The 8,163-nt window shown below is 33.7% G+C and overlaps 1 long non-coding RNA gene across 2 annotated transcripts; it reads right to left on the bottom strand.

Annotated features, from left to right (window-relative positions):
• Positions 1–240: 240 nt before the first annotated feature.
• Positions 241–1,911, bottom strand: LOC139877007 (uncharacterized). 2 transcript variants are annotated; one of them, XR_011768410.1, is made up of 4 exons: positions 1,617–1,911; positions 1,453–1,530; positions 532–986; positions 241–446 (listed from the first exon to the last, which is right to left on the bottom strand). It is a non-coding gene; the product is annotated as an uncharacterized lncRNA (long non-coding RNA). The 2 variants fall into 2 exon arrangements; XR_011768409.1 differs by having other exon boundaries at positions 532–1,530.
• Between the last annotated feature and the right edge of the window lie 6,252 nt (positions 1,912–8,163).

The raw sequence follows: 8,163 nt of genomic DNA, 5'->3' as shown, positions 1-8,163 counted from the left end.
GCTATCAAATCCCCTTTGACCCATACACTAAAAATGTTGTAGTCATATTCTCTACATGTGCTATAAAATGCGTGGTCGGAAGCAGCAAAAAGTTATGATAACAAAATTGCATCTCATTAAAAGAAGTTTGAGATGCAAAATTGTAACCAAATTTACTTATGAAGGTCGATTGGGATAATGTTTCAGCTATAGAGGGAAAACATCTAAAAAACTATATACCAAAAGAGTATGTATCTGACTCCGAAGTTAATTCTTCCGTTATAAAAAATTCAAGGTCCATATAAAGAGACGGGAGTTAAAGTCTACCCCAAATTTAGCCTCAACGGCATCCTTTTCTGCTTTCCTGCGCCCTGATCGACTCTTCAAAAGCTTCACGTTTGGATTTTTCCGCCTTAGCCGGCTTGTACAAGCTGATCATATAACTCGTCATTCATACTTCTTTCCTCCTGTATTTTATTGATGTAAATTGTTATATAACTGTAGTAAATATTAAAAGTGAATAATAACACGAGTAAAAGTAAAAAAAATTACCTCAAAGGTGGGAACTTTATGAAGGTCAAGGGATGCAATATGCGATTTCTGGGACTTCGGTGGCGATTGGGCAAATGAAGAACTTGAGCCAACAGTACTCCATAAATTATTGATATCATTATCTGTTCTTCCAGGTAAATAGGTTGCAACTCTTGCCCATTTGTTCCCAAAGTCTCTCTGAAATGAAGTTGTATCACTGTCTGCTCCTCTTGTGCAGAAAACTTCACACAACTTTATGAAGGGCAGATTATGCGATTTTTGGGACTTTGATGGCGATGACCGTGAGGGCGTACGAAGAACTCGAGTCAATCATTTCAGCCTGCTACTCCAACGATTCTTGACATCATTATCTGTTCTTCAGGGCGAATGGCCTCTCAATTCTTGCCCATTTGTTTCCAAATTCTCTCTGAAGTTGTACCACTGTCTGCTCCTCTTGTGCAGAAAATTTCACACCACTGATGACACAAACAAACGAACAGATTTTAGATACAATTTTATGACTGTTTACATACTTAAATTCCCTTTATAGCCTCTCAATTCTTGCCCATTTAGTGGCTGTAATCAAGAGCATTGACTTGATCTCATATGTTGATGTCCTAATAACATAACACACAAAAGCCATTACACAGGTAAACAAATAACAATGAACAACTGAATGATATTTCACAAATCAAAAATACACATTTTTTTTTTGTTATGGAGAACTACTCTTATGTTCAAACACGTGCATTAGTAGTTGAAAATTTGAAAATATATCTTCATATGGGCTCCTCCATCTCAGACGTATGTAACGACATTAAACAAACAGTTCAAAATTACAACACATTACATCACAAACTCATTGTACAACTGCAATAAAGATTAGAAATTGTATAACTTATTGATAAATACCTCTACCTATATAAACCTAATTTTTGGTACCTGCTTCCAATCTGATTTCCGATTCACAATTCTGTGATTTGATATGATATTTCCAATATCCGCGTTTGTTTTAACATCCTATAATATTATTAACAGGGTAACCTATGATCACGAACTATTAACATTAATCTAAAACTCGATTGAATATCATATGAATTGATTACCTGATTCCATATCCAAAAGTGATATGTTCATATCGCATTAAAATCTAAGTTCACCAATTGCAGTTCTTTAATTGGATTCTTCACCAGTTGAACGATCTCTAGGGTTTGAACCAATTTGACGCCGAAATTAGGGTTTGCTACTATAGAATCAACGATCATAGTATAGTTTTTGATTATTTGATTCATGAATCTTTGATTATTAATGAAGATGTAATCTCGATTTTGAAGCTAGTCATGTGTTTTTTTAGAGAAAATTAGGGTGTTTTTTCCTTTCTTTCATCGTGAATGAACACAATTTTACAGAGCCCCTAATTTATCATTTTGATCCCGTCCTTTTTTTTATTTAAGAGGGTATTTTAGTCTCATTCTTGTTAATCCTTGAGATCGAGGTCATAATCACGATGTGTGGAAATTTTAATGGTCTAGATTTAGAGACTAATTAGAAATGGAAGGCTAGGATTACTTGTTAGAGGATAAAATGATTTATTTTTGTGTTTATTATTATTATTATATTATATATATATATATATATATATATATATATATATATATATATATATATATATATATATATATATATATATATATATATATATATATATATATATATATAGTAGAGAGTAGAGATATATTAGCTTCCATAAAATTCTTTGATTTTTTTGATTTTGGGTTGATATCTCTTAATGGGTAACAAGCTTAATGGGTTGAGCTAAAAAAATTAGTGGATTGTGACGCTAGTCAATAGTTAGATAATTGCAATATCAACTCTATGTATAAATTGTAAAAAAAAAAATATATATATATATATATTTAGAAAAGATGTTAACAATCATAAAGGTTTTAAATGGAATAGATGTACGAAGCAAACCAATATACTCCATAAATTTAGTCAAATATAATCTATAACCGTTAGTAAATTATGTACACAAAGAGGCATATATCACGAACTAGTTTGTCGATATTAAATACTACCTCCGTCTAATTCCAATGGGGCAGTATTTCATTTTGGGTTGTCCCATTCTGATTGTCCACTTTCATAAATAGAAAGGAAAGAAGATATTTCATTGGTGGATCTGGAGAGAGAGAGAGAGAGAGAGAGAGGATATTTCATTGGTGGAGAAATGAAGTTAGTGGAATTTCCTAAAACTACGTGTTTTTTGTCTGTGGACTATTGAAATGAGACGAAGGGAGTAGTTATGATTAGCTAACTATTGATAAAACTTATAATAAAATACAAGATCAGTGAGGATAATTCTTATTTTTTTTCTTAGAAGTTGAATGCGTTTACATTTCTTGAAAGTCAAAGTTGTAAAGTCAAAGTAATTGTAGTAAATATAGCATCGATTTCTCTTTCAATATAAAGAATAAAAAAAGTTTTAAGAATAACATAAATGCCAGTAATCATAAAAAGGTAACACTCTATTAATAACAACATTTTTCATCAGAGAAAATATATCTTTAAAAAAATACTTTGTTCATAGTTGAGACTATCTTATCTTATTTAATAGACGTAATAGAAACACAATTACACTCATTATTATATGAAATGAAATTTTTTGAAAGAAGAAAAATTAAAAGAAAAACTTATAATCAAAATTGATTGATTGCATCTATAATTTCTATTAAAATCCTATAATGATGATGTCATTATTGGACTATTTCTTTTGTTAAAAAAAATCAAAAAATAAAAGAAAAAAATCTAAGCATGGTGGGTGAGGTCATTAATCTAAATAATTTTGAATTAAAATTTATATCTTATTAATTAATTATTATTATTATTAAATATTATTAATAATTATTTTAATTATTAAAATTAAATAATTTTGAATTATTTTAATTAAATACTTTGAATTAAGTACGAGAATGTATAAAAGCTAGGCAGAAGGAAACCAATTCTAAATTTATATTTTAATTTACACTTTTAAAATAAAATGACAACCAATATTATCTCTTATGATTGTATGTGGATTGTTTAATATGCATTTTAAGTATTTGATGAAATGTTCAGCTAACGAGTTTCTTAGTTCGACTTTGTGGTTCCATAGGTCATTAAACTAAATGACTTTAGCATTTATGTTCACTTAATACTTAAAACATATCATTAAACTGTTTAGTTTAAACAAACCCGTGATTCCACGGGTCATTTCACTAGTATTTGAAGAAAAATTTAATTGCTCCATATAAAAGTAATGGTAAAACGTAAAGTTTATAATATATTTTTATGGCAATTTATAAAGAGATATCTTATAATCTGGCTGGTAAATTGTAGATTTAGCGTGCACACTGACTCAGATTCAATTTCTCACCTTCCATTAGATTTTTCTTTTAATGAAAGTTTTGCCCTATAATTTTTTTCCTCTCTATTTCCATATAACAAATAATACAAATATATTTACTACAACATTATAATGTGTTCGGGGGCTTGATTACCCGAGGTTTTACCTTATATAGGGGAGTCATTATGCTCGTTCATATGAGGGTTTCCTCGCTTACTAAAAAACAAAAACAAAACATTATAATGTGAAAATTTCAAGATTCGTCGTGCCTAAATAAAATAAAAGTATAAGTGTAAAATATAAAATTAAAATATTCTGGTCCTTCATCTCAATTTAATAGTTGACTTTTTTTTTTTGAGTTGTTCAAATTAATAGTCTACTTATAAAATATATATATTTTTTTAAAGCAACTTTTTATTAATATAAACAAAATTACAAAGTGGTGAGCATAGGGATTGCTCACGCGAAACTATGACTCGAATCTACACAAAAAAAACCTATATTTACAATGATACAACACAACTTAAATTGTAATTTTACAAGGCTACTTCAACCTGGATCCCGATTATTTACATACGGGAAAGATAACGTGTTAGGACGGAGTAACCATTAGTGCCAATCAATAGGTTTAAGTCTAGATCGGTTATTAATCCACTCATACGTTTTGACTTAAATTTCACTCACCACTTTTGACGATGCCCAGTTATCATTCTTAAAGACTTTAAGATTTCGATTCTTCCAAATTAGATACCCCATAACCCATTCAATGACTTGCCATATATCCTTGTAAATACCCGATAGCCCACTTATGCTCGAACCTAGAAATGAATTTATGATGGTTTTGTTCCTCAGCGTTGATGCACCCCACCATTTGAAAAATGCCTTCCCAAATATCTTTTGCATGTGTACAATCTACAATAGCATGGCTCACGGTTTCCGGCATGCTGCCACAAATTGGACATAACGTTGAATCGACCTCGACACCCCGCTTCTCAAGTTCTACTCTAACCGGAATTCTTGACCTCAAGACCCGCCAAATAAATATGCCGATTTTTTGTGGCACGAGTTTATTTAGGAGGGTTTTGTAACAACCCAACCCAATACACAATCGAACGCGCATAAGAATTTTTTTTATTATTATTACAGGGGAGTGCGCCCGCGCACACCTCAGGGTGCGCGGCGCGCACAGGCCCACATTCAGTTCTGTCCGATTTCGTCAATTTTCAATTAAAGATCTCCCACTTCCCGACATATTTAGACGAAACGCTTTTCACAATATGTTATAATGGTTAAAACTCACACGATTCAATAATAAAATGAGTTTTACAAAACGGGGCCCACATCGGCCGTTTTACGAGTTTCATACAAAAGTTCGAGTTTCGACCGCACTAGTTTAAATTCCAAACGACACTAAGAGCATGGTGTTTGGGGTTAAACTACCCGTATCTCGGTCAAACTCCAAAAGCTATCACGTCCCAAAAGCGTCCCCTAAACAACAAGCGGGATCTCTAATCCAATCGAAGGCCCTTACCCTTGTCAACGCCGGAGCCTATAAAAAGATAAACAACGAGAGGGTAAGCAAAGCTTAGTGAATGCAATAATTATACCCATATATGTATAACATACCTACTTGCAATCACTTACACAAATACCGCATACACGCTAGCAATACAATTAGCATACCATCTCAAGTACAAAGCTAATGATCTTCAACAAACCGCTACTAGCGTAATCAATAACATATAATCGACATAATATAATATGCTACAAAACAAAATACACAACCATGGTTAACCATTCTTGCGTCATGGTACTACCGGCTCTTTGGTTCACACCATACGCATTTGTCATGATGCTACCGGCTCTTTGGTTCACATCACAACTCGAGTCATACTCACGCTAGAGTGCTACCGGCTCTTTGGTTCACACTCTAACAATGCTAAGGTGCTACCGGCTCTTTGGTTCACACCCTAACAAATCATGCTATAGCGCTACCGGCTCTTTGGTTCACACTATAACACACGTACTATGACGCTACCGGCTCTTTGGTTCACATCATAGCACGCTCGCACATACTATGGCACTACCGGCTCTTTGGTTCATACCATAGCATACAAATAAATACATTACATACATATGCATATAATCATTCCACTCACCTTTAACGATTTGGTGACGGTTTTATACTTCCGCAAGCTTCAAAGCAAAGTACCTAATGAAAGGACCCGTCCTAAACCATCTGGACGAAGTCACCAACAACTGGTTCCATTGCGATGATCGACTCCAAATACTGTCTTTAAAATGAACAATTGCACAGTGGAACGTTTCTTTCATACCTGAGAATAAACATGCTTATAAGTGTCAACCAAAAGGTTGGTGAGTTCATTAGTTTATTATAAATAATCATTTCATAATTTTAAATAGACCACAAGATTTCATATTTCCATTTCTCATAGACATACGTCTCATGCATAGAGATAAAAATATCATTCATATGGATTGAACACCTGGTAACTGTAGCGACCCGACCAAATCGTCATTGACGGCGCCGACTACTTAGGTCCCGTTGCGTGGTCGTAGTCCCTATATGAGACTCGTTTGACCAAAATTATGTCGCGTTCATTTGAAAGGTACAAAGTTTAGTTTAGCAAACGGATCGACAATAAGTTTAAGTTTACAAAGTTATAAGGTATGAATGAATAACTTGCGACATAATTAGTTTGAAACCACAGTTACTAAAAATAGCGTAAGTATGTAAACAAAAGTTTGAATCCAAAGGTGCTATCACTAGCGTATGTATGTATGTATCTTGACTCCAAGCAAATAATCAGAGTGTATGCATGTATGCTTGACCCCCAAGCAAGTATGAGTGTACGCGGAAGCATGTATCAAATAGCCAAGTATGAACCTGAGAAACATATAGAAAACTGTCAACGCAAAAACGTTGGTGAAATCATAGGTGTATTAGTAAAAGTTATATTTTGAACCACAAGATTTAGTATTTCCATAAATTGATCATCCAAAAGTTGCATTCCAAAAGTTGGTTCGCGAGCACCCAATTATCAAGACTTAACGTTTCCTTCCATAGAACCCCATCACAATAGTGTTAGAACATACACTGTTTCCCGAAAATATATTTCATCCGTAGACGGTAGCGAACCGTCCGTAATGAGGGTTTGTCAAACCCGTATGGCCACACAATATAAGTTCTCGCTTACACCCTGCAAGTGTAACTAATGATAATCGAATTGAGGATTTTTGTTCTAACTCGCTGTGGAATGTTTGTTTTCCTTGTACTTGTGTTCAAAGTATAAAAGCAAGTAGTACAAAATGTAACAAAGTATATGTTTCTCAGCCCACAATTTAAAGTATAAAAAGTTGTTGAAAAGGTGGGACTATGATCTCACCTCGAGTGCACGAGTATAAAAGTACTTCAACAAGTAAACGTGTGCATGAAAGTTGCTTAGCCTTGACCTAAACAAGTAAGTTATATCAATTAACCGGTTACGACACAAGGTCGGGTGAAATGTGTTCAATTAGTCCTATGGCTCGTTACGACTCGATTAAGTATAGCATGTGAATCACGTTGTCAAGTTTCATACAAGAAACAAGTATAAAAGCATGTTAGAATGATTGTATAAAAGTTTGGTTAAGTTTGACTAAAAGTCAAACTTGGTCAAAGTCAACGAAAAAAGTCAACACGTTCGGGTTCGGTCCCGAACTATTTTTCTGAGGTTTTTATTCATATATAAGCATATTAGAACAAGTTTCATGTGAATCGGAGGTCGATAGCTAGTCAAACATTTCGCGTGAAATGGGACAAAGTGGGCAGAATCTGGCCAGGCCAGATTGCGCGCCGCGCGGGGAAGGGGCGCGCCGCGCCACCCTCTGTGCAGAGAATTCTGGTCAGTTTTCAAAGTATGCACGAACCAAAACACAAACAATCACATTTTATGATCCGCAAACAATTAGAACATGTATTTTATATCATCGGAAAGCTATTTCGACAAGGAATACAACTAACCACATATCATCAATCAAAAACATCATTTACAATAACCGAAAACTCGTCAATTGATCAAGGAAGGTTTATTTTCAAAGTTTCAAGTTCGTAAAACGTATTTTGAGTTCCGGGAATCCAATTCACACATATGATATGCCGTTTTGAAGGTAATGAAGCATACATTACTACTAAACACTAACAATTAACATTCCATGGCATTTAAGCATCCAAAAGTTCATGTCAAAAACTATCAAACCCTAGTCAAACA

The sequence above is a fragment of the Rutidosis leptorrhynchoides genome, chromosome 11, assembly GCF_046630445.1.
Source record: "Rutidosis leptorrhynchoides isolate AG116_Rl617_1_P2 chromosome 11, CSIRO_AGI_Rlap_v1, whole genome shotgun sequence".
NCBI classification, from domain to species: domain Eukaryota; kingdom Viridiplantae; phylum Streptophyta; class Magnoliopsida; order Asterales; family Asteraceae; genus Rutidosis; species Rutidosis leptorrhynchoides.
This window is presented reverse-complemented; position numbering and strand designations above follow the sequence as displayed.